This window comes from Photinus pyralis, unplaced genomic scaffold (genome assembly GCF_008802855.1).
Source record: "Photinus pyralis isolate 1611_PpyrPB1 unplaced genomic scaffold, Ppyr1.3 Ppyr1.4_LG1, whole genome shotgun sequence".
NCBI classification, from domain to species: domain Eukaryota; kingdom Metazoa; phylum Arthropoda; class Insecta; order Coleoptera; family Lampyridae; genus Photinus; species Photinus pyralis.
In genome coordinates this window covers 43,370,710-43,394,854 of record NW_022170249.1, presented here as the reverse complement: position 1 = coordinate 43,394,854, position 24,145 = coordinate 43,370,710, and the positions used below count along the sequence as shown (strand labels likewise).

Sequence of the window (24,145 nt, the reverse complement as noted above, 5' to 3'; positions counted from 1 at the left end):
CACTCTAATTCCCGAACTGTTAGCGAAAATCACTTATGTTTCATTTAGTTTTGTTGCACGAAATATAGAATTTAAGAATTTAGTTTGGCCACATTTGTATAAAAAAATTATATCCCAAAGCTCTATATTGATTGTTTTCTGAGACATAGCTGTTTTGCATTCTTATTTGGCTACTCGGTACAAAGTACGATAATTATTAAGCGGGAGAGTAAAGCGATGCAAACTTTATAGGAGAGTCGATGGTGTCCGTCTGTCCGTGAACATGAAAACTGCCAACCGCTTGAACCGATTCGGTTCAATCTTTGCACAGTTGACCTACATGCCACATGTAACAAGCCTATTAAAAATGGGTCAAATCCAATGACCCCGTTCCCGTAGCGTCAAACCGAGGTGCCTGCCGCTTTTTTAGATCTGTTTTAGGGGTTTATTGCAGTATGAGCGTAAAAAACTAAATTTTGGGACTATTTGCAAAAGAAAGGTAATTGGGCCCACTTTTAGCTTAATTGCTACGTAGGTATAACCATGCTAAATTGACTGCTACTCGGTACGCCTAATTCAGCGATGAGAAATCTTGGGCACGTGTTAAAATCAATTAAGGATTGACATCCTCCTCTCCTTTTTTGAAACCTTCTTCTGCGCACAGGAGCGCAAAATGTTATTCCTATCTATCAATAATAAGTTTGACTGGTCAAAATTATTTCTTGTAGAATTAATTTATTATACAGGGTGGCCCAAAAAGAACGCAAAAGTTTCAAACGATTATAAATATGTAGTATAACGTCGTATAAGAAATTTATTTGCAGCAATATTTTTCCTAAGTATTCCACTTTCAGAATTGCCAATTTTTAGTCATGAATTTTAGATGAGACCCCGAGTCAACTGCCAAAATTAGGCGGAGAATTTACCCGTGGTCACCAGAATTTTCCCGCAGTCATATCTACTCTTCTCTCTCCAACATTCTGGATTGTTTTTGTTTGATGTGCAACTTATTCACTTATTGCAACCTTCAGTTCATTGAGTGAATGAGATTTGCGATGGTAAACTCTGGATTTCAAATAAAAATTAGACAAACCAGTAGATCTGGTGAACCTGCTGACCATAACTGTTTTTAAATACCCACTCCACTGCCCCATTGTTGCAGAAACTGGACGCTCTAACCTACAAAATACCGCTGCTTCCCTTCACTTTTCTAAGCAATCCAGGTTACAGTACGCTACTATAATTCATGCGTTTTCTTTTTGTGCCACCCTGTATTATCAATTATCAAATAAGACATGCATTAGCATTACTAACTTTCTTATTTCCATTTTTCAAGTTTGGAAAATGGAAAGCATTGGTTAGTAGGGAGAAAAAATTTGTTCATGCACATACACTTTCATAAAATAGGCAATCAAATAATTGAACGCTATTGTTTTTAATTCTAAATCCTATGCTGCAATGTGCAATGGAAGTTTTCTAATATTCTTAATAATGAATTTGGTTAGACTGAATAAACACCTGTTCATAATTAAGAATTTCGAACACGCGATTTATCGCAATCTGGTTTATAGATAAGAGCGTCACATGTTGCAAAGGTCCTAACGATGCATTCACGAATTAACGTCCATTAGTTTTAATTTAAACGTTCGTGCGGTTGTGGTGTATTTGATGCTCTCTGGAAAAGGAACAAGATGGTAAAATCTTTATTATTTTCTGGGAAATCGGGCTGCAGTCTGCACACGTTCGTTTAATGTTTATTAGCTTTTTTCACATTCAAATAATTTCTTCAGAGACTGTGCCATCAATTTATTCTCCAAATGTTTCTCTTTCTAATCAAGTTTTAAAATTTGTGTTTTGTTCCAGAAGTTTCTTCAACAAATTTGCTATCATGAAATCCATTCTGTGCTCATGCTCGAAATGGGAAGATAGTTAAAAGTAAGTTCAAACTTCATATTTCTTCAACAAGGCTTAGGGTGAGTGCTTTTCGATCACATTTTCTACAATTGCGCATTTAATATCGTGTTTGGGTATACGATTTGTAAACCCCATCTTATGTGATTTTTTACACGCGGTACATTTGAAAGCGTCGGCGTAATAAAATAAGGAAAGTTTATTATTATGAGCTACCGTACAGTTAACTTCGTCTGACTAAGAATGTGTCAATGTGATGCGATTTCCCATTAATCATCGTTGAGAAATTTGACTTGTTTTTCTAAACGACATTTTTGCGTCTATGTTTTAAAATCGAATGAATCAGAATTCGAATAACCAAAAAAACCAGGTGTCACATTCTTGACAGAATAGCTTCCTAGCTGAAACCAAAAATTGCCAACATAGGTATGTACGCACTTACAGACGGGAAAAATTTATTCTTTAAAAGTTGCTTAAAATGATCTAAAACGTCAACATTTGATGAAATTTCGCAAGGAAGCTAAAAACTAGGAAGCTAATAAGAAAGGTGCATTTTTTACGCATGCATTTTGTTTGCTTTTATTAGAGGGACCTACCATCCAATTTTCGTTAAAATTGCTCCATAAATAAGAAAGTTGGATGTTGCACATGCGCAACTCGATTTTTTTGCGCATGCATTTTGTTTTCTTTTATTAGGAGGACCTACCATCCAAATTTCGTTTTAATTGTTCCATAAATAAGAAAATTGCATTTCTGCGCATGCGCAACACGATTTTTGCCCATGAATTTTGTTTGCTTTTATTAAAGGGACTTGCCATAGAAATTTCGTTTAAATTGCTTCAAAAACAAGATCGTTGCGTTTTGCACATATGCAACACAATTTTTTGACTTTGACAATTTTTTTCTCCGTTTTTTGATAATATAACCCGGCCCAATTTTTTGTAGGTTGTACACAGGAAAATAAGGTCTTCCAAATAATAGAATAAAAATTTTAGGTTGCTATTTGAAAAAAAAAGTTCGATGCCGTTACGGCGCTCCAAATTTTTTTTCAAAAATCCGGCCCGTTATTTTTCTGTTCGGTATGCCTAAAACATATATACAAAATTTCAACAAAATCCGTCGAGCCGTTTTCTCAGAAAATTGCCAACAAACGTGCGTACGTACGTACGTACATACAGACGGAAAAAAATTTTATTCTTTAAAAGTTGCTTAAAATGGTCTAAAACGTCGACATTTGATGAAATTTTGAAATGTTCAAAAAAACTGCTATCGCAATAGCCACCTAGCACATGCTAGGAAGCTAAAGAGGTAATTGTCGCTAATTTCTGAATCTTTAAAGAATTCTGTTATGCAGGTAGTATTGAATTTGCCGATTAAAAATGGAAATCGGTGTGGTGTAATTAGGTTTCTCGATAAAATTATGATCAAATCGAAGACTTTGGTCTCAAAGTGGCGGCTCGCTGTATAATATCGATTAGCAAAAGCATAACTTTATTTAAACATTTTGTCAAAAATCTATTCTAAAGTAATATCAAGAGAGACATAAAATCAGTTTGAGTAGACGTCTGCGCCGTAAACCATCTGTTTGGAAACGTCCGATCGCTTTGAACGTTGGTACGGATATATATGCTATTCTTTTTCAGCTGCGCGTAGATTATCGGCTATCGGGCCAAAAAGTTACAGCCCAAAAACTACCCAAACCTACAAAAAATTTGCTGTGGCTAGCACAGATACCACCCGCACACCTGCGACGTTCTGCCCTTTTATACCTAAGAATGTTTGTACCAAATTTGATTGCAATCAGTCCAGCCTCTCCCTTTTTTGTAACCTTCTTCTGCAATCATTTGTTGATTGTTTTGTTTTATTTCTTGGTGACTGATTTTTCCATTGGAACGACTTATAGTAATCTCCGTCTCCGTCCATCCGGAAGCTTGAGATCTCAGCACTGTGATCTATGAGATTTCTTTTATTGAATATTATTATTGTAACGTAGGGTGGCCGAAAAGAATCCATTTAACGAATACGAAAGAAATGTTATCTGCAGACACTTGCATTTTTTTTGCACGTGGGTTGCGCAAATCAATGTAAAAATTTAGCCAAACGTTTTAGTAGAAGCATTCTATTTAAATGTGTTGAGTATTGTTTTCATGACAGTCATGCTCATGACATTAGAATTTTTTAATTTGTAGTTTGTTGGTCACTTTAATTCGTTTGTTGGTAATTCGCATTTATAAAATAAAAATCTTTCAAAAGTGGAGTATTGAAACAACCAAAAATTTACTTAAACAGGAACCACAATTTATAACAGTACCCATTTTGTGACTGAAGTTGTTGGAGGAGTAATCAAGAATCTGTGGTCGTTACTAAAATTCGCCTTTTCAACGGAAAAATGAGTTTCTCTTGCTAACTATAAGATACACTAATTGTAAATAAAAAGCTTTTAATGTTGTAGTTTTTTTATTCGTACAATCAGGAACAATTATGACCATTTCGATTTAAATTTCCCATTACTTTTTCCTAGACATGTCCTTATCCATTATTATACTTATTTATGATTCGAATGTATGTTTTTTGGTAAATAAATGATGCATTTGTTATCTTAATTTTTTCTTAGGTCCAAACTTTGACGCTATTAACATTTTTTAATTGCCATTTCCTATCCGAATCGGTATCATCCCTCTTTCCTACGTTGCACTCTTTTATAGTATATTATAATATAGTTTTATTTTTTGTAGGATCAAGAGCGTAAAATCGCCCTAAAATTCCAATTCCCACTAAATCTTTATCATATGAGACATTATTTATCCTTCATATGTTACCCTTATTTTTAAACAAACGAACTGCTTTTAGGTTCAAGATTTTTACAGATATTGTAATTTCGTCTCTCCCTTTCTTAGCCAGACGTTATGGGTAAGCAGAGGTTGCAAGAATTATTATAATTATGTTTATTGCTTTCAGGTACATCGAAATGACGCACACCGCTTTATTGGTTCTATTGTTACATTTTTTTCAATATACTCCACCTATTGATTAAAATCTCATTTATGTCATTAAAATAATGTACTTTAGAGCAAAAATTCATAGTAATGATTATATTAACTTTGAATAATTTTTAATTTGCAAAACCAACAAACGACCAAGTTACTCACATAAAAGATAGCTAATAACAACAAATACTTTCAACAACAAAAATCAGCGTATTCAAAATGGATGCCTAAAAAATTGTTGTGATATCTTAGGTATTTTCAAAGATTTTCTAATGGGGATTTTAGTTACAAAAAGGGCCAACTTTGCTCCCATTTAACCTACACGGTATCTGTCACCATTACGAAGATTCCAATGCTGAACCACGACTTTGAACCACCCTGTATAACAGTACCCATTTCCTCCGAATGCCAAACTTACGTCTTGATGGATATGAACTAAAAACCTGTGCTCCAGTAGTATGATCATGATCACTTGAAGACATTAGAACACAAAAAAGTATAAAGACACAATTTTATTGGGAGAGGTTTCAATAGCCAGACATTGAAAAGCGACACATTCCCATTTTGCTCCATTGCGAGTAGGTATGTGGTGAGAATGGTGTCTTAAAATGTGTTCTTGGAGTATCACAAATTTCCACTTTATTTATTGTACAGGGTCTGATAATGCCACTCTAGCAACACTTTTTGTTTCGAGTTTTGTTTATTAAGTAATAATTATCACTTTCGATCACAAAATATCAATACTCTTGAATTACGCAGTTTTTCAGTTCCGCATTTTGGAAACACATAATTGCAGCAAAAGTTGCAAACAATTGAAAGCAGATTTTATAACATATTCTTCTTTTTAAATTAACCACCACAAATGAAGAAAGGTTATTGAATGAAAATGAACTTTAATTATCAACATTTAAAATAATGTAAGTTCCGATATAAGATGAAAAGTTCCATATTAGAGAATAAAAAAGTTGCGGAGAGTTCCCACTCGCACGAGCGGTTAAAAAACACCTTTGTGAACGTCGCCTATACATTCAAGTTGATCTCGCAACTTTATTTTAAATTAACAGTTTCGTGTATATATCTCTTGACCATTCTGGAGAAATTTTCGAATTAAAGCGTAAGATGTGCGTAGTATTTGTACTCTACCCCTGGGTGCCTATTTTTATTTCAGCTTTATTGATTGATTTATGTCGAATAAATTTGTTTTGTATGTAGATGAGCTTTGTGTGTAATCGAGCCGAAATTACGACCCAGGATATAATAGTCTCATGTCAGGTGTTAATTAAAAACTTGACAATAAGGTATTTTACCTGTTAACTATTGGGAAACTATTGGGAATTGTCGGGAAAGCGTTAGTATTTTCAATTATTGGCTGTGAAATTAACCACCGTACATTGAATTTTAAAATGTTATTTGTCTTGAATTGTTTCAGAAATTAAAAGGATTTTGTTTAAAATATTTCTGTGTTTTCGCGGACGTTCTTCCTTTGTTATTGGTTTTATGTATGTGTTTCACAGAAATGTTCTCCACAAACGTATAATTATGTGCTTACAAGTTGGGTTGCACAAAGTAACGTGATGTTGTATGCATACGCTTTTAGTAAATGTATAGATCATAAGCCAACGATGCTAAATGGGAAATTACTCGAGCGTACCGTAAACTGTAGAGACCTATTGAACTTTGTAGATTAGATGGTAGAAAGACGCTCTGAACTTTATTGACGATTTTGAGTATGGAAATTGGCCGATTACGTTACTTTTGTAATTCTTCAATAATTTCCTTCGAAATAAAAACAAATTCCAACGCGTTCGAGAATATCAAGTTAACGTTTGTGACCTTGCCACTCCCTCACGTCACGTTAAAATCGTCATTGAAATGCACACTTTTCAACACGTAGACAGCCCACCTTACATTAATCTGATGCGCTAAGTAAATCCCAAAATCCCCTATTGGGCTCCCCTACTATCACACGTGTCTAAGGTCACGCCTGAAAAGTCAATCATGGGAGTGTAGCGATTTTTAACTTTGAGGACGAAATTAGCCACACCGACAGAATTTATTAGTTTCTTATTTGAAATCGTTAGTTCGTTGTTTGTTGATCACCTTATGTTGTTTTTTCATATTTTGCATTTATGAAATGAAAATCGTTCAAAGGTGGAGTACAAAAAGCAAGTTACCAAGGCAGAAAATACAATTCATAACAAGCCCAATTGTGTGATTGAAGTTACCATTTACAGAACTCTATACCACCAACCTTTGGAGGTTACTGAACTTCACTTTTTAAACGTAAGAATTATTTTCTTGTTTTGTATAGTATGGTACAGTTATTTTAAATAAAGACATTTAATATTGTAGTTTTTTATTTGAGATTAATCATCTATGACTATTTCGCTATAAATTTTCTATTTCTATATCCTTATCACTCTTTTCGTTTCGTGTATGTTAAACGTTTTTTTAAATAAAAGGATTAATTTTTATTATTTTATTATTTTTAAATGATGACCTGTACTTTTCTAAGCTTCAAGATTTTGACACTTACAGACATTTCCAGTTATTATTTCCATTCAAACCCTTATCTTTAGTATGTTGCATTTTAAATAAACGGATTTGATATTTATATTTTTAGGTTCAAGATTTCGACAGCTATTGTAATTTTGTCTCAAATTGTCTATTTCTGTTTACTATCCATATTTTTATTAGGTATTCACTCTATCGTGATCTAAGTGAGTAGGGGTTTCATAAATTATTATACTTATGTTCATTACTTTCAGATACAACAAAGGGGCAAAGAACATTTTTCAGAATACTCCACCTTTTGACCAAATTCATTACAACAAAAGTTGAAAATTGTAACTTTGGGTAATTTTTAATTTTTGTAAAAACAACAGACTACCAACTAACGATTAAAAGTAAGGTAAAATAGAACGAACACGAATAAAATAATTGGAATAAAAATGTCTTACACTAAAATCTCTATTTCAAAAAGAAAATTGGCATAGTTATTTTATTTATCTATAAGTACGCGATTTTGTCTAAATGTGTGTTCCGTCACCTATTTCTTTGAGGTTAAAGGCCAAATTAATGATTTCATGGTTCTAAAAACTGCAAATTGATGCTTTAAAATGTTTATCATCATTTGGGAGCAGTCACAATCACAATTCATTAATTAATTAAAAACTTATATGTCATAATGTTGGTGATTATTTGAAGACATTTGTATCTAACATACATATTTTTATTGGGGAGCTTTCAATATTTCGCGTTTCTGTGTTTCCGACACGATAATGGCGTCCTAAAAATGTATGTTTGGGGTACTAAAATGTTCTGTTTGTGTAGATACCTTAAGTTCCCTCGTTTGAACTCGATTTATCAAGTAAGCTTATTGAACTTCCTTCGTGTTTTTGGAGTACCTATTTTACCCTCTGATTGCAAAATAAAAATTTTCTAGAATGAACCTTTAATAATTTTCCAAAATGTGTTGTAATGTTGCCAATATAAAATGTTAATACGAAAGTTATGCATAGATACCTACTCTAAATTTGTTTATTATTTAATTAAATAATTGTGAACAACTGAAAACCCATTTTCACAATGCACTAAAAATGTTTGAGCAATTCGAGTTGATCCCACAACTTTATTTAAATATATGCGTAAATCCAATTTGTAAAGTGTCAGTTTTATTTGTGCTGAACATTTTTTGAAATAAGAATGTTCTAATATGCGCCTGTATAGAGCAGGAGAATCTTCTTTTTTTGTTCGTCCATTATTTATTTTTATACCTACGTATGTACGTCAAATGTGACATTTCGTTGATCATATTCAAACAGCGAAGTATTGTTTCGTTGCTAGGAGCAGACAAGCGGAAAAGAGGCAGAGAAAGTTTACTTTTCTTCCTCTTTTCCGCTTCTCTGCTTCTTTTGATTTCTATATCTCTGTTGACTAGCCGTTTATATACACGCAATTCCAGTAGGTACAGTTTGATGATTTACATTCCCACGTGGATTATTTTCTAATACAACCTCATACAAAATTCTTAAGGAATTCACAAGGAACGCGATACCCAGCAGGTTATTTAAAAGTATATTTAAAAAATTTTAAAATTTGTGTTAGGTACTTCCATTAATTTTTTTGATTTTCTTCCAGGGGGTCTGTTATTGTGATCACGTATTGGTTTCACGATTGTTGTTTGATGTCCTTTAAGGTTCTATTGACTTTTTTACTTTTTTTTTTAGTATGATTGACATTTTCAGATGTATCAAAATGTAGTGCGTGCACCTGTAATGGCCCACTTCCTGAGAGACTCGATGTGTTTTATGAAATGTTCGTTAAAAAATCTATTACACAACAGGATTAAATCTACACCTGTGGACCTGAAATGAATTTATTGCGCTTACGACATAATTCTAAAACAAATTTCATTGACTCTGCGGGGAGACCATAACAATAATTAATTATACTTTTACCGAGAGAAATTCCATACGAACAGATTTTTCTAGTTTAATTCATGCAAATGTATTATTAAATTATTTTTTATGTCAAACATTACTTATACACTTTCTAACTTGCCCATTTATTACCTCAAAATATACTTAATGTGTCCTTTTACGTCAAAACTAATTTATCGTTGCTTTAGAATTCATTGAAAATTGAAATCTTAGTAGTAAGCCAAATTTTCAGAACGGAGACGGATTTCAAATTCGTCAATGTTGACAGTGTTTTAGTAAAAGTTTCCGTTTTTCCAGATTTGAAGGTATAACGAAAATTATTGTGATTTACGGCATTGAATATTAAAAAATGCAAACCGCCTATAGATAAAGATCGCTTAATAAAGTGATTATGCTAATTGTAATTCATCAAAGGAATCTGAAATTATTTATTAAAAAAAGGTAAGGAACCGTTTGAAATTAATCAGCATATTCAATATTTTCGTGTACCTAAGCCTACAGGTTCGAAGGCTGTATTATGTAAATTGGATAAGTTCTGATGTTAATGACGCTGATGGTAATTACAATAACGTTTAGCTGAAAGTAAGTTTGGTGGAACGGTTATAATTTTTCAATTATTGGTTGTTAATTAAGCCCCTAAGGAGAAATAGAAGTGAACAGTGTATAAAACTTCAAACAGATGACTAGATAAACAAAAATGATGATTGCATACCTACATGATTGGTTTTATGGTTACGTAATGAGAGTCGTGTTTAACCAACAATTCCATCAATTATGTCAATTGTACGTAAATCTGTTGAAATTAATTATACGAATTCTGTATGAATTGAGTACGACCAGTTGCTAGTCGATGCAACGGTACACATACCATGAAATTGGTTAAAAGCATTATGTTATAAATAACAACTAGACGTAGCACACATACTTCATATAATTGCCACCCTATTTATAATGCGATAGTTAGAATTTGGGTTAATTTCTTTTATTTAAATTATAACGGTTACGCTACGTGCATTTATTTGGTCTTCTAATCAAATTGAACTACCTAATAAACCGAAACGAACGGTTGAGTAACCATTTCATTTCATTACTTATATCGTTTGTTATTTCATGTGATTAATAATTTATAAAGATCACTTTACATAAGGTATGGCATTAATTAGACAACGCTATCATTGCATCTGCAAGGTAAATGGGATGATGGCATCGTCTACCTAACTCAAGTTGGTATCTATTGCTTACTGACGTGGATAATAATTATTGTTACTTTATGGACGTTGTCATGGCCATATCTAAGTTCGATCGCCCCCGAGAACTAAGGCCAGAGTGCTCCCTCCGCCTACTGGCCAACATTTTTGAAATATCTAGGGGTTTTGTTTAATGCTTTTCCAAAAGTTCAGCTGGTTAGTTAGAACGACAACAATTTTTATAATCACTCCCAAGAAAAAAGAGAGTTTTTAAATAAAACACAATTTACATATTTGGGCAAGCGAAAACTTGCTAAATTCTGCATTTTGTGTGAAATGAAAACACAGATCTCTGCTCAATAGTCCAGTTAACTGGTGCTCAAAAACGGACTGTAGAATGCGCCCTGACGTTTAGGAGGTGTTGCAAAAGTGGATGGTTATTCCACTAGTAAAAGTCTACACAACACATAACCTCAAATTATCCATGAAATCACTATTTTTAAAACTTCTCAATCAAAAAATATTGATATTGAGTTCAATATAAATGTATGTTGTGGTATAATTTTCGTTGTGCATAGTATGAATTTCAATTTGTTTATATTTAGTAATCATAATCATGGTCAGTAAATACAAATTCGAATTATCCAATATTGTTAATTTCAAATTATTGTGATTTTGACACCGGACGGCCGTTTGGAGGTTCGCCTCTGAATTCTTACAAGAAAATGTTGGTTCTTACGCCTCTGAGTGTACGCCCACAACAACATTCACCTATTTCTCGCAAGTAAAGGTCTGTCTCTATCTACAACAAAGAGGGTCAAATTTAATATTGAGATTAGAGAATTTTAGGGGGGGGGGGGGCGATAGCTTGTCCATATCATCAAGTAGGCCTTAAGAAACGGACTGATTTTATTATTTTAAATCTGGACGAAAGGATTGATTAGTCCTTTTTCACTTACTTATTTTGTATGTTATTCTAATTATAAAAGGAAAATCTGCCAAGTACTTACAGTTTTTTGTACTATGTGCGATGTTTAGCAACGTTTACACCAGGGGGCCTACGTTACTATTTTATTGTAGTAGCTATCAGTGGTGGCTAGATTTTGATCCTGAATTTTTGGTTCTGTAAAATAAAATACAAAATACTTACAGGTCAATTTTTGAACTCTGAAATACAGCTTTTCAAATTCTCAAATCACTGATAATTATTAAGAATCATTCACTATGCTTTTCTCCTACTAAATGGATGTGCCGGAACTATAGTTTCAATAGCATTTTTTTGGGAAAAATAAGCAAGTAGCAACTTGTAACTAGAGTGACAATTTGGTCACATTTAAAAATCAAACGCACTGCATTGTTCGGTAATTTGGGTTAAATTTTTATGCTTAAAGAAGAAATTAGAATCTCTACGCTGAGAAAAACGTCTTCCACCTTTTTAATACAATAAGAAAATGGTACTGGATTGTCCTACTAGTATACTGTAATTTTGATTGAAATGGCATTTGCTATACCAAAAAACTAGCATGCTTGTACGGAAAGTTGCCCAACAAAGAAAGAAAAACAACAGTTATATTGGGTTATGCTCTTATTTTCTAGATTAATTCAGCGTAATTGCAGTTTCTATTGGGCATACTTTAGATATGACTCTTTTCTTTAAAAACTATGTGATAATTTCATTAAGCCAAAAAACATTGAAATTTCATTAAACCAATGGACAATCGTTGTGTTGGGTTGTGGTAGCTGTGATGTGCTTTTTTTCAAAAATCCGAATAAGATATAAAATAGTTCGGCATAACTTTGATTATTTTAATTTAAACAATTTTCCATCCATGGATTTATATTCTATTTAGGGGAAATATCGCATCAGAAACATAGCATAATCATAGTATAAGCACAGATTTAAATAGTATATTTAAATCTGTGGTATAAGTTTACTACCCGATACATAGTTCCCATAATGTTACAATTTATATACCTTCGCACATGATCATAAATTTATTATTCCGCACTGTTAAACAATACTTTATTTGCGGTTGTGTAAGATTACATCTCGGATTACATAAACTGGTTTGACAAACAAAATGCTCAAAATAAATGAAGCAGAAGCGTAAAGTAGGTGTATGTTAATTAGTGTGTCCAAAAATAGTTATTCATTTACAAAATAATTTACACAATCTTGAATCTTCATTGTCATAAATTTAATTGGCAGAAAAATGGGTTTGAATTTTAGTGCCCTGGTCATTATTGTGATTTGAAAGCACGGTAAAAATCTAATGGCGAAAAATTGTACTTTTTTGAATATTTTGAGTGAAAGTTGATGGCAACACCATCCACAACTAAAAACCCCAGCGGTCAAGAGAGAGACTCAAAGCTCCTCAAAAAATTATAGTTTGGTATATATTTCTTTTTATAAACATATAAAATTGAAACGAGTTTGAACGGAACAATGATTTCTCATTACGGCACAACCTACTGTTACCGTCAATCTCGATATGCACTTTCAACATTCTGTCAACTTCTTCGCTAGGAACTGTAACAGGTGACTTTTGAAAAAATATTGCCAGGACGAACAGGATTGGGTGCAAACACCTCATCTTCATTAACACAGATTGCAATTTGCGGTGTATAAAATGTAAAAGTTGCACTTGCAATTACAGGCTTAGAACATGATCATAAATTTATTATTCCGCACTGTTAGGTACTCATCGCATTCGCATAAGTTGTGGTTGTGTAACGTACGCTATAAACAACGTTTTCTTAAACATCTCATTAAAATTAATACTATTACGGGAGAAGGCTAATTGGCGTGTATAAAAATGGTTATTGAACCTAGGAGTGAAACAAAGTAAAATTTTCTTTTACGCGTCACTAATCAAAAAAGAAATTCGCCGCAAGAAAGTGCAAATAAAAAGTTAAGGCTCGAACGCAAGGTTCTACGTTTACTTCTGGCATCGTAAAAATTAATTTTGGTTCGTAACGGATTAACTCGAAAACAGACACTGCACCTACATTTTTCGTTTATTTGCGAAATGCTTGAAAATATAAATTAGTTACTGTTCGTGCAAGCTTAAAATGTAATAAATAAAAAGTACTCCATAATAGGAACAATATGAGTTGGTTTGTTTATGATTTCTATATTCTGAAAGTGGGTGAATTGGGACCAAATCAACCTTGTAATAACGCTTAAAAAATATGTCATTAGTGTAGTTTCACTGCAAAAGACAGCTTGCGTTCAAAAGGTGCGATCACAGCACTGAGACCTCGTAGAAAGCTGTCATACTTTTAAATTAGTAGGGAATAGGGATGAAAATTTACATAGACGCACGTCTAATAAAAGTGTAAGTAGTGTTTCATATTAAAAGCTTTGTGACATATGGGGAGACGCATCGAATAAAAGTAGTTTTTATTCAAATAATGTCTTTATCCAAGAACAAGGGTACGAGCCTCCGTTCAAAAACTCGACACTAACCAAGATGCCGTGGGCGACATCCATTGAACCTAGTATGGTTATGTGTAATGACTAATGAGAGAGATCGACTTCCGGGCTTTTTGTTTAGTACAGCGCATCTCTGGCCATTCATTGAAGTAACTCTTATTATATGTTTTTGTCCATCGGCCCATCGATCATTTTATTTATTTTCAGGTTTGAGATATAGGGATCCTATTAAAAAGGGAAAGTAGGAGTAGACGTAGTTCACAGAACAACTCTTGATAGAAGAGTAATCCCAAAATCTCTTCCGCCACTTTACAAGGAAGCTTTAGAAAATTTAGAAAGCGGTTGAGAAAATCTGAAAGCTGGTTTTGCTGCCATTCTTTAACTCGTCAAAAAGTTTTTAAGCGACTGCCAAATGAAGTGGATCATTGTAATCAGTTTAATAGAGAACGGACTGAATTTTTAGTAGGATTAGAGTTTCATTTTATTTTCTCAGGTTTATCACGACTGTTGGAACAATAAACTTGAGCATATGCAAACATATTCATATGGAAAAACTATTCGAAAATTTCGTTCTAAATTACACAACAGTATATTCAACTTTGTGAAACTCTGACCACGATGTTATTAAAAGAAAAACATTTCCAGTTAATATTTTAAAAGAAATAAATTTTAAAATTGAATGAAATTCTCATATTCATTCTTAGATTTAATGCAAACATGCATTAAGAACAACTGGTTGTAAAAAGATTCAAATAATCTTCAAAATAAAACTAAAATAAATTTTTACGATACATTATCCCGAGGAAATTTCTTTTCGTACTGGAAAGTTCAAAAGCTGTTCTTTACCTTACTAAAGCTTTCTTCGAAAAGTATACAAGTTTACCTACTCCTTTATTTTCTGCTTGCATTTCAACAGGTTTTCATTTTTGTTCTCTAATGCAAAGAACGTTAGTCAAAGGTTGACATATTTCAGTTGAAATTTCTTGAGAAATGTGTATTTGTGGGATTGTTTCAGTAAAGTCCGATGGATGAACAGGAAGACGGTGATTGATAATCTTAAATTCAAAATTCCAAAAGACGCTAGAATTACGACGCAATCTTGAAATTGCTTCAAACTCTGTAATTTGTCCTGGCCTTGAACAATTTCCAGTTACATACAGTCTACGATTAGGTAATTCATATTTCGTCTTAAAATAAACTCTTATATAGCGGAAAATTAAATTCTGAATAATTTCATTGTTTCATACCCATTTCAAATGGTTTATCGATTGATGAGTGTACCGATCGAACTACGATGTCATGTCGCTCATACTTTTACTTTCATGGGGACTACCAAAGCCAAACGACATGGTTTGTGTACCAGCACTATTTGTAAATAGGTATATCTAATGTAATTTATATTACAAAATGCGTCGTATAGCATTGTACACTTACCCATTTCCGTAATAATTAATTACAATTACCTGAGGATGAGAAATATTGCGCAAATTACTCACTGCGACATTCCTTAATTCGCTCCTATTTCTCTTAATGGCAAAACTGTGAAATTACACAAGCTATTAAACATAAAATACGGTGTTTTCTATGATGGGATAGTGAAATTTTTACATTTTATTCTCATGCCGTGTCTGGTGTGTGAATTTTGCATGCGGATTTTTTATTTATGCACAGTAAAATTAGCGACGATCACAGATTACGAAGATTCTAAGGGACCTACACCTACTGTGACAATCGTCACATAGCTGACAATGAATTGTTGCTTATGTATATGTGATAACTGTAAATAGTCACTTGTAACTGATTGAAATGAGTTCGGCACTTCTCTTTCGCAAGATTAATAGATGCTGTATACATCTTCAGTAATAAACTTCATTTAGAATACTTTCTCATAGGCTCGTAAAGCTTTACGTGACTTAAATTACCAAATAGTTATGGATAATACGTGTGGAATTATGTAATTTTGATTATGTGTGTGTGTGTTTAGTATAAAGTCTGTTTGTATACCCACAACTTTTAACTTTCTCCATAGTTCAATGCCGAGCTTTTCTAAAATGAAGCTCGAGATTATTCAACTTCAAGAGGGAATTTCTATACCTACATGTTGATAGCACAAATAAAACGTGATGGGCACCTTATGTACCTACACTGTTTGAATAATAATTCTTAGAATACAAATATAGTACCACAATTTTTATTTAACTAATTTTTGATCTAAAATCCCAAACCGGACTACTCTCAGAGTAAGAAATAAAGATCTTACTCTGAGGGACTACTACAATACGTAACATTACGTATTAACATTATTCTTGCGCTCTATTTCAACTGAAAAAATAACTACTTAAACAAATGGCGTGCATTCCTTTGCATTTTTCGTTGTAAAATTTAAATTCAAGAATCTTGAATCTCGAGAACAGGCATCTTGGTATTTTTCTTTAATTTTTAGATTTCTGTGCAGTACAAAAGGCTCTCGAATCGCAAGTAGTACCTTATGTGCAAATTGAAAGAGGTTGTTTTGGCGAATGAATTCGCACACTGTATATGTATGTATACCGTTGTAATTTCAAATTGTATTTTGATGTATACATTATAATATACATTTTTCTCTCCTCATTTCGCTAAATATATTTATAGGAAACATATACCTAACATCTAAATAAACCTTACTTAAACTTTAGTGAATGTACCATTTCTAAATTTTCAGAGAGTAATTGTTATTTATTTATTATATAAGACGATAAAGGGATATTTTAACCATTAATGAATTAACTTTCATGAGATGGTTAGTTTTCCTTTATCGTCGTGTATAAACACAAAGCTTTATTTTATAGCAGAAGCCATATAAATCATTGTAAAGCTTCTGATAATTCTGAATTTAATTTACAGACGTAAAAAATAGTACGCTTAGGTTCTGCCGTCGTGATTGTTTCTATAGAAACAGAATTGTCATTTTATAACGTGCTTTTGAAATAAGAATAACAGATGTCATTAGAATGCACAATCATTTGTTTCACTTTATCTACCCTTACGGTAAAAGTGATCACTTTATCTATACTTACTGTTAAAGAACGGCTTAGCCTACTCATTCAAACCTATAAAAATGTGAGTTTAATGCTATAAAATAAACATGTTATTTTGCTCATACTAAATAACGCAAAATAACGTTTTTTGGCACGTTAAGTTTGACGTTTCTGATATGTCACAGGGTTGAATGAGTGCATAAAGGAGTTAGTTAATAAATATAAAATTGCTTATCTAGACTATTTAGAGTTTCAAACACTATATGCACACGTCACAGATTAACTAAACAGGTGAAAATCTAACACCAATTAAAAATAATTAGGCGCGCTGTAAAATTGTGTTATTATGAGGAAGGTATCTCCTAAAGAGAACGCAAATCTTATGACTATGTGTTTTGATTAATGATGTATTTATTTCTTTTCTATTTACTTCTGTATTTATTTATGGACCGGTAGTGTACCAGAGCACATATAGATCAATTAATTCGTCTTCCTACAGTTTTGAATTTTTAATTCGAATTTTTGCAACTTATACAGGGTGCTCCTAATCGAGGGCAACCGCATGGGTAACTAGATCAAAGCGATGCAAACTTTTTAGAGGAGTTGATCGTACTGTCTATCTGTGAACACGATAACTGACAAACAACTCTGTATAACCAGCCTATTAGCCTAAATGGGTCAAATCCAATGACCCCGTATCTGGATTTGTTTGGCGTTTTAGTTTAATTTTTCTTACTGCATACCTAAACGACTACGTATGGATAGCGGCAAGGATCATTCAAAGTCATTCTAAAACTGAAACGAGATCTAATTTATTAGACTGGAATGTGAATGTCAATAAGATCTAAATATGATGGGTTAGCTCTACGTCCAATATTTTTCTGTCTTTATATTATTTTAAATGACAAAAAACGAACAGATGTAAAGTAGGATTAAACTAAATCAGAAAAGTGCATTTTTCTCGTAAGATATGGCAATTGGCAATGCAGATTTAGTGTATTGGTGTTATTGATTTATTCCATCATCTGATCAGGTTGTTCTTCAAATGTTAATTTGGTTATTGACGTTGTTGCTCCATCGCTTCATTAATCAATCGCTTTGATTGCATTGCATTGCACTTGCCAGTTGCCAGAAGCAATACCAAGACCACGAGCTATACAGAAATTGAGGTTAAGAATGTAAAATATGTACCAGTAATTTATGAAAAATTAATATATAAAATGAATTATTAATACGAGGCCAACCAAATTAGGTTGCCGTATAAAATAATTACTTATATAAAGACATTTTAACGGGACCTACACTGTCTTGCGCATAATAATCTCTTGTAAGCTCACGGATTGTGAAATCACACCTCTCGCATTCCAGATGAGTGAATTCCTACACGACACCTGTAGCAGATACTATTACCTACGAGTATAGTTTTACTAGATTTTTAATTAACGATTATACAGTTAGACAAGAAAATATGTAATTAAAATAAACGCGATCATGTGAACACTTTGCCGTAATTATCCAGCATTCATTGTTACTATTCCGATTAAGTGTAATGTATCCAAGTTGTGCATCCTCGCAAGACGAAATGTGCTACATGTGGGAATTGTATCGCTATTCGCTGTAGTGAAAACGAGCTGCGGTTTTATAACCCATACAATTGCTTAATCTATTTCCGTTTTGTTTGTTTTCAATGAAAGTGTTATGTAGAAGAATTTGTATTAATGGCAGGAAGGCAAGTTTTTTGGGCCACTGCCCACTGGCTTTTAAAGCACTCTGTTTTTTAAAAAAGATTTCATAATAAATATTAATGCAACAGTAACCTGGAGGGTACTTGTCTATAACTTAGTCGTAGCGTCATTATAAAATGCTTGGTGGACGGCCACCAAGTGGAGTTGATGTGCTTTGTTTTGTACGGAAAAGAATTGCTTTCGAGTGGAAGGGGGTCTCATACACTTCAAAAAGGAGATACAGCTCAGAAATCGGAAACATTCCAATTCAGGGTGACCCACGAAGAGACATTACCTTTTTGAAACGAAACATTGCATTAAAAGGAAATGTTTTTCTCAAGCTGTTTTCATAGGTGAAACGTGGATTTTTCAGTTGGAGGTGGCAAAACAGTGAATAGTGAAATATAAGAAGCATAAAACGGAGGGAAACTTAATTTCCTGAGGATTTCTGTAATAGGATAGACAACTATTACAGATACATTATACTTCATGATGGTTATGAACGAGGTTATGAAGGTAGCTTCATCTCTGGAGTATATTTAATAATTCCATCGAAGAACATTGGCGATTACCACGGTGGAATGAACCAATTACACCTGGACATCTCCTGGAGTCGCTACCGAAAGCAAATAGTTTTCGTACTTGTAGTAAAGCGAGCGTGCGGGTTACCAGGGGCCAATATTTAAAGTGACCATATTCTACTTATGGTAACAGGCAACCATCAAAATTAGGCTTAAAATCGCGAAAAGAGCACGGAAAGAAAAAAAATTAAAGTTTATGAAGGATGAAGTGGGGAAATTGATAGATGAAGCAATAATGAATCCTGAATCCTGAAGCCGCCACAAGGCGAGGAAGATGTAGAGTGTAAGTGCAACAGCGTCAAGGCGGGAATAAAGAAAGAAGTCGAAAGTTCGACATCAGACAGGAATAAGGTCAAATAAGCCTGGGACATTATAAAGCACAAGAGAGGGACAACAAATAAATAAATAAAACATGGTACGAAGAATCGCATACGATTTTCAGTAGGGGAATTTTTTGATACTCGGCTCGCATTCGAAAACACGATCCGGCTCATATTCGATAGTACTGACCGTCGAATTCGTAAAAATCGATTGGCGAAGGTTGGGCATCGCTATCTCTTTTCGCTCTCGGGCTAGACGAGGAACAGACGAACAAAATCATCACATAAGTGGAATTTCTTTCAAAAAATTCCCTTAAGAAAGTGGTAGACTGGAAGGGCAGACGGCTTATTAGCAAGCTCTACAAGGCGCATCCGCGGTGGCATTGACAGTCTGCGGAAACAGAACGGATTGGTTTGAACTCAGCAAGGGTGTGGGGCAGGGCTGTCCTTTAACCTCTGCATTCAATATTTACGCTGAGTACATGACTTCATCGTTCACCATTCGGTTTGCCGAATGAATGAATTCCAGAAAAGACAGAAGGTGTGAAAGTACTAAACCAAAGACTATTCATTCGGTTCAATTGAAATTTTGAAAAACTACCTTGCATGTTTGATTGGTGAACAACACTTTAGTACCTATGTATTTACATTTTCTTTAAATACCAAAACATCTTGGACTGAAATTCTAAACGTTTCATGTAATTCTTTGACCTAAATTCCGATAAAGGACTTAGCAGAACATCTTTTCATAGTTCAAATCGTTCAAAATTATGTAATTGTCTCCTAACAATAGACGTCACTTATAGTGATAGGCATTTGAAGAATAAACGGCAGCCAGTGGGAGCAAAGATATCATGTCGAGTTCTTCGTTTTGTTAATCGATCCACCTTAACACGCCAACGCTCAGTTACGAATTTCATTTGAATAAGGCGTAATCGTACTTGAACAATACCGATCTTCAAGGATATCATTATAATCAGAGAGTTATGATGGATATAAAGCATCTCTAAAACGCAAATTAACTCGCAAAGATCTATTTCGAAAAACCTTAATTACACTAAATAGCCAGAAAGCGTGCACAATCATTAATAAACGTCTACGACGCCTGGAATTCCGTTAATGAGACTGTTAAGAGAAGGTATTATGCAATAATCTTAGTCAAAAAATGAAGAATACAAGTGCAAATAAAACTGCGGTTATATGAAAATGAGAAAAAGAAACGTTACGGTTACAAAACAGTAATCAAAACGTTACAGAACATGCAATATAGTATTCAATTTGACTGAAACAAAATACTTAGTCGCAGTATTTTATTTTCGCATGATCGGTGTGTTCTTTTGCCCTCTGTTACGGTATCTTGGCTTTTTTTCTTTCCATACCTATACCATGACGGTGAATGGGAATTATAGAAAACAGTTTAGTATGGCGAAGGATAAAAACAATGTAGCAAAATGGAATGTGAATGAGTTATATTAAACCAGTTGACCTTCCTCAACCATCCACAATTATGTTTACCTTCAAAAGACCTCGTTTATCTAATTGCTTGTACTCTTGGCTCCCATCTTCTTTAGTTGTGTACAAATTGCTCAGAGATTTCGAATGAGAGGATACCTCTCAACTTAGATTATGGTTCCGGGCATTGCGATTATGCTAAATCTAAAAGGATTTTCTGCTCTAATATGCTTCCTAACGTTTGTTTAATGGGAACGTTCACTTTTATATTTTGTAATTACACGTGTGATACTTTATTTAATTAGGATGTAATAAAGAATTGAAGAGATTGAAAGTTAATAGAAAGGTATCATTTACCAGATTGCAAACTTACAGCCACATTCTTTTCTAATTGAGAAGAAAAAAAGCTGTAACCTTTAAATGCCGATAGGTACATATGAATAATGTAAGACGATATTTTGTTAGTTTGATGAAGCGATCGCCGATTATCTCAAGTTTCAAAACCACATAAACTTGATGCTGTCAGTTGATCAATTACTGCACAGTTTAAGCTTCAAATTAAGTACTTTCGAAGCGTACCTAAGAAAAATTGCATTGTACAGCTTTAGAGAGATTAGTTTGTTTTTCAACCAGCTGAGAAAGGGTGTCACTGATATTCTTCCCAAGAGTTCAAATCCACAGACCAAATTAATTGTGAAGGTTTAGGTTATATGGTTGACCACAGCCATTTTGATAGACTTTTTCAATACGAAAGGCAGTGAAGTGATTTGGATAGTATGAGAAAGTTCGTAGGTATACGCGGGTGAAGTTCATCTACTTTTTTGCTGCCAAGTTCTCCAGTTATCTCATTTCGCCTCATCACCTCTAAGACTAAATCGGGTAGAAACAAAATTTATATAATTAATAAGACCTAAGCCAAAAACGCGAGGTAAACTTAAGTTCCTTATGTTCTAAAATAATGAAATTAAGGTAAGCTATTCTCTTTCCACTTGTTTTGTTTTGCTGGTATTATCATAAGTTTTACTTTGTCACGTTCTTGTTTATATTTGGAGTAGGGTTCTAGCGTTTTTCTACACAAATACTGTTTTCCATTTTTCTTTACTTATCTTAACTTCTACCCGCATATTTTGCTTTCACTACCTTGTTTGTTTTCTGTTTTATTTATCGATATTGTTACAAATACTTCAGTCGTTCTGTTGCTAATATTTCTTTAAATTTTGCATTTTTAGTTGTATTTTGCACCAAGCAAAGTTTAATCTTATAAAATCGACGGCCCCAAATTTAAGAAAGGGGCACTTGCTCATACACAGTAGTACTCTAAAAAAACTCCACTGTGTTTTGGGGTATTGAACTTTCGATGCAATATAGTTTTTACTTCACATAGTACGCCCCTAACCTATAATAATGGCAGAAAATGCTGATCTAATGAAATTTGAAAAAATACCCTGTAAATAAATTTTAAAAGATTGAATAGGAAACATATTCGTTTCACTAAATTCGAAATAAATAGCATTTATTATATTAGCAAAGACCTGGAATTAGAATTATGAACCAAAACCGAGTGACCTATTTAACAAATGTAACCTTTTGGCTCCCTACTTTGTGATAGCACCCTGTATCATTCAAAATATATTAAAACATAAAAGAACAAAAGCACAATCTCGAGTAATGCTTCCTTAGGACAATAATATAGTACTCCATGCAATTGTTGACTCATCGTGTGCATGTACTGTGGTTACTGAGAACAAAATTACCGCAAATTTTTGATTTTTTTGTACATTTTGAATCTCGGTTTATTTTGAAAAATGCAAGGTTCTAAATTTAGGACCACCCATTTTTGCTCTTGTAGACAGTGTTAAAGACTGAAAGAAATCTTGCACATTATTGACGAGATAATGTGGGGAACAATTTGGGGGAAAATCCAGAATGTAGGCATGTTATCACATAATTACTTAGGGCGATGGTTTGAAATTCGAGCAAGTTTTGATTTGATCGCCAGTTGTCACCCAAGTCGCAAGCGAAATGGGCACTGACTTTATTTTATTCACAATATAATTGAATGTGTTTCGGAATGTGTCCTCCTTTTTATAAAGTGAGGAAAAGCTATAAACTGGATTTATTTAATCATGAAAAATGTAATTAACTAGGTACTTTAATAACGCAAAAACGGTTTTCTCTCTTTTGAAGTAGTATAAATTTTCCTGCTCCAAAATGGCACGCTACTAGATTGGGAATAAATATATTTCATTCCAAATTTGTATGTGAAATTAAAAACAATCCAATTGAAATTTTTGATTGGACAGCATAAATGTACCCAAAAACTTATATACAGAGTGTTACATATAAGTAAGTAAAAAATTTAGTGGTAGAGGGGATCAAAACAAAAACAAAAAACACTTTTTCCAAATAAACAGAGGACCCAACGTGTTTCGTTTGGGAGCCACCCGAAAAAAGGGGTGAAATTTGTATTTCTTCTTTCCGATTTTCCCAAAATTTTTTCAAAATTCCATATTTGCAATGCGATGCGAAATTAGATGACTCATTAGTAGACGTGAAGGACTGATTTTCAAATAGGTTTTGATTGAAAAGTGGTTTTAAAAAACTGTATTCTCGTTGTTCGCGGGGCCAAAAATTGTAGTGGGATTGTTTTTTCGAATTTTCAAAAACTAATTTTCAGATTTGTGATTTTCATAAAATTAAAGAAGAAATGCACTTTTTTGTTTATTTGTAAAAAGTGCCTGTATCATCCCCTTTACTACCCAATTTTTTTCCATACTTATACTTGGTTTTGCGACTGGGGTTAGTTGACGGCATTGTCGTTCCATAAGCTCCGTATAGGGCCTTGTGTGACCCTTTCCCTGTTCCCTCAACTTCGTAAGGGTGGCATATAAAAAATGTTTTTAAGAATTCCATTATAATTGGTAAATTTCATGTCACACAAGGACTCGTAAAGGATATTTAGATGTAAATGTAAAATAGTAGGGACTATTATTATTTATTACTGTTCTTGACAAGTTCGATGTACTTTTTGGACCATATTTTAATGAAAATGTGCAGTTTCCTCACGCGACTATAAAATAAGACATTTTGATTTAAAGCCTTCTTCCCG

The 24,145-nt window shown here is 33.4% G+C and overlaps 1 protein-coding gene across 6 annotated transcripts in view; it reads right to left on the bottom strand.

The window, feature by feature from the left end:
• The window catches only part of LOC116174313, a 56,695-nt gene that overhangs the window by 31,241 nt on the left and 1,309 nt on the right, over positions 1–24,145 (bottom strand). For 5 of the 6 annotated variants that reach the window (XM_031492253.1, XM_031492239.1, XM_031492246.1 and 2 more), the window contains exon 2: positions 11,517–11,629. The exons of the other annotated variant lie outside the window; for it this stretch is intronic. The gene's annotated coding sequence lies outside the window, so the exon portion shown is untranslated. The remainder of the gene's footprint in view (positions 1–11,516; positions 11,630–24,145) is intronic. 6 annotated transcript variants of the gene reach the window in all.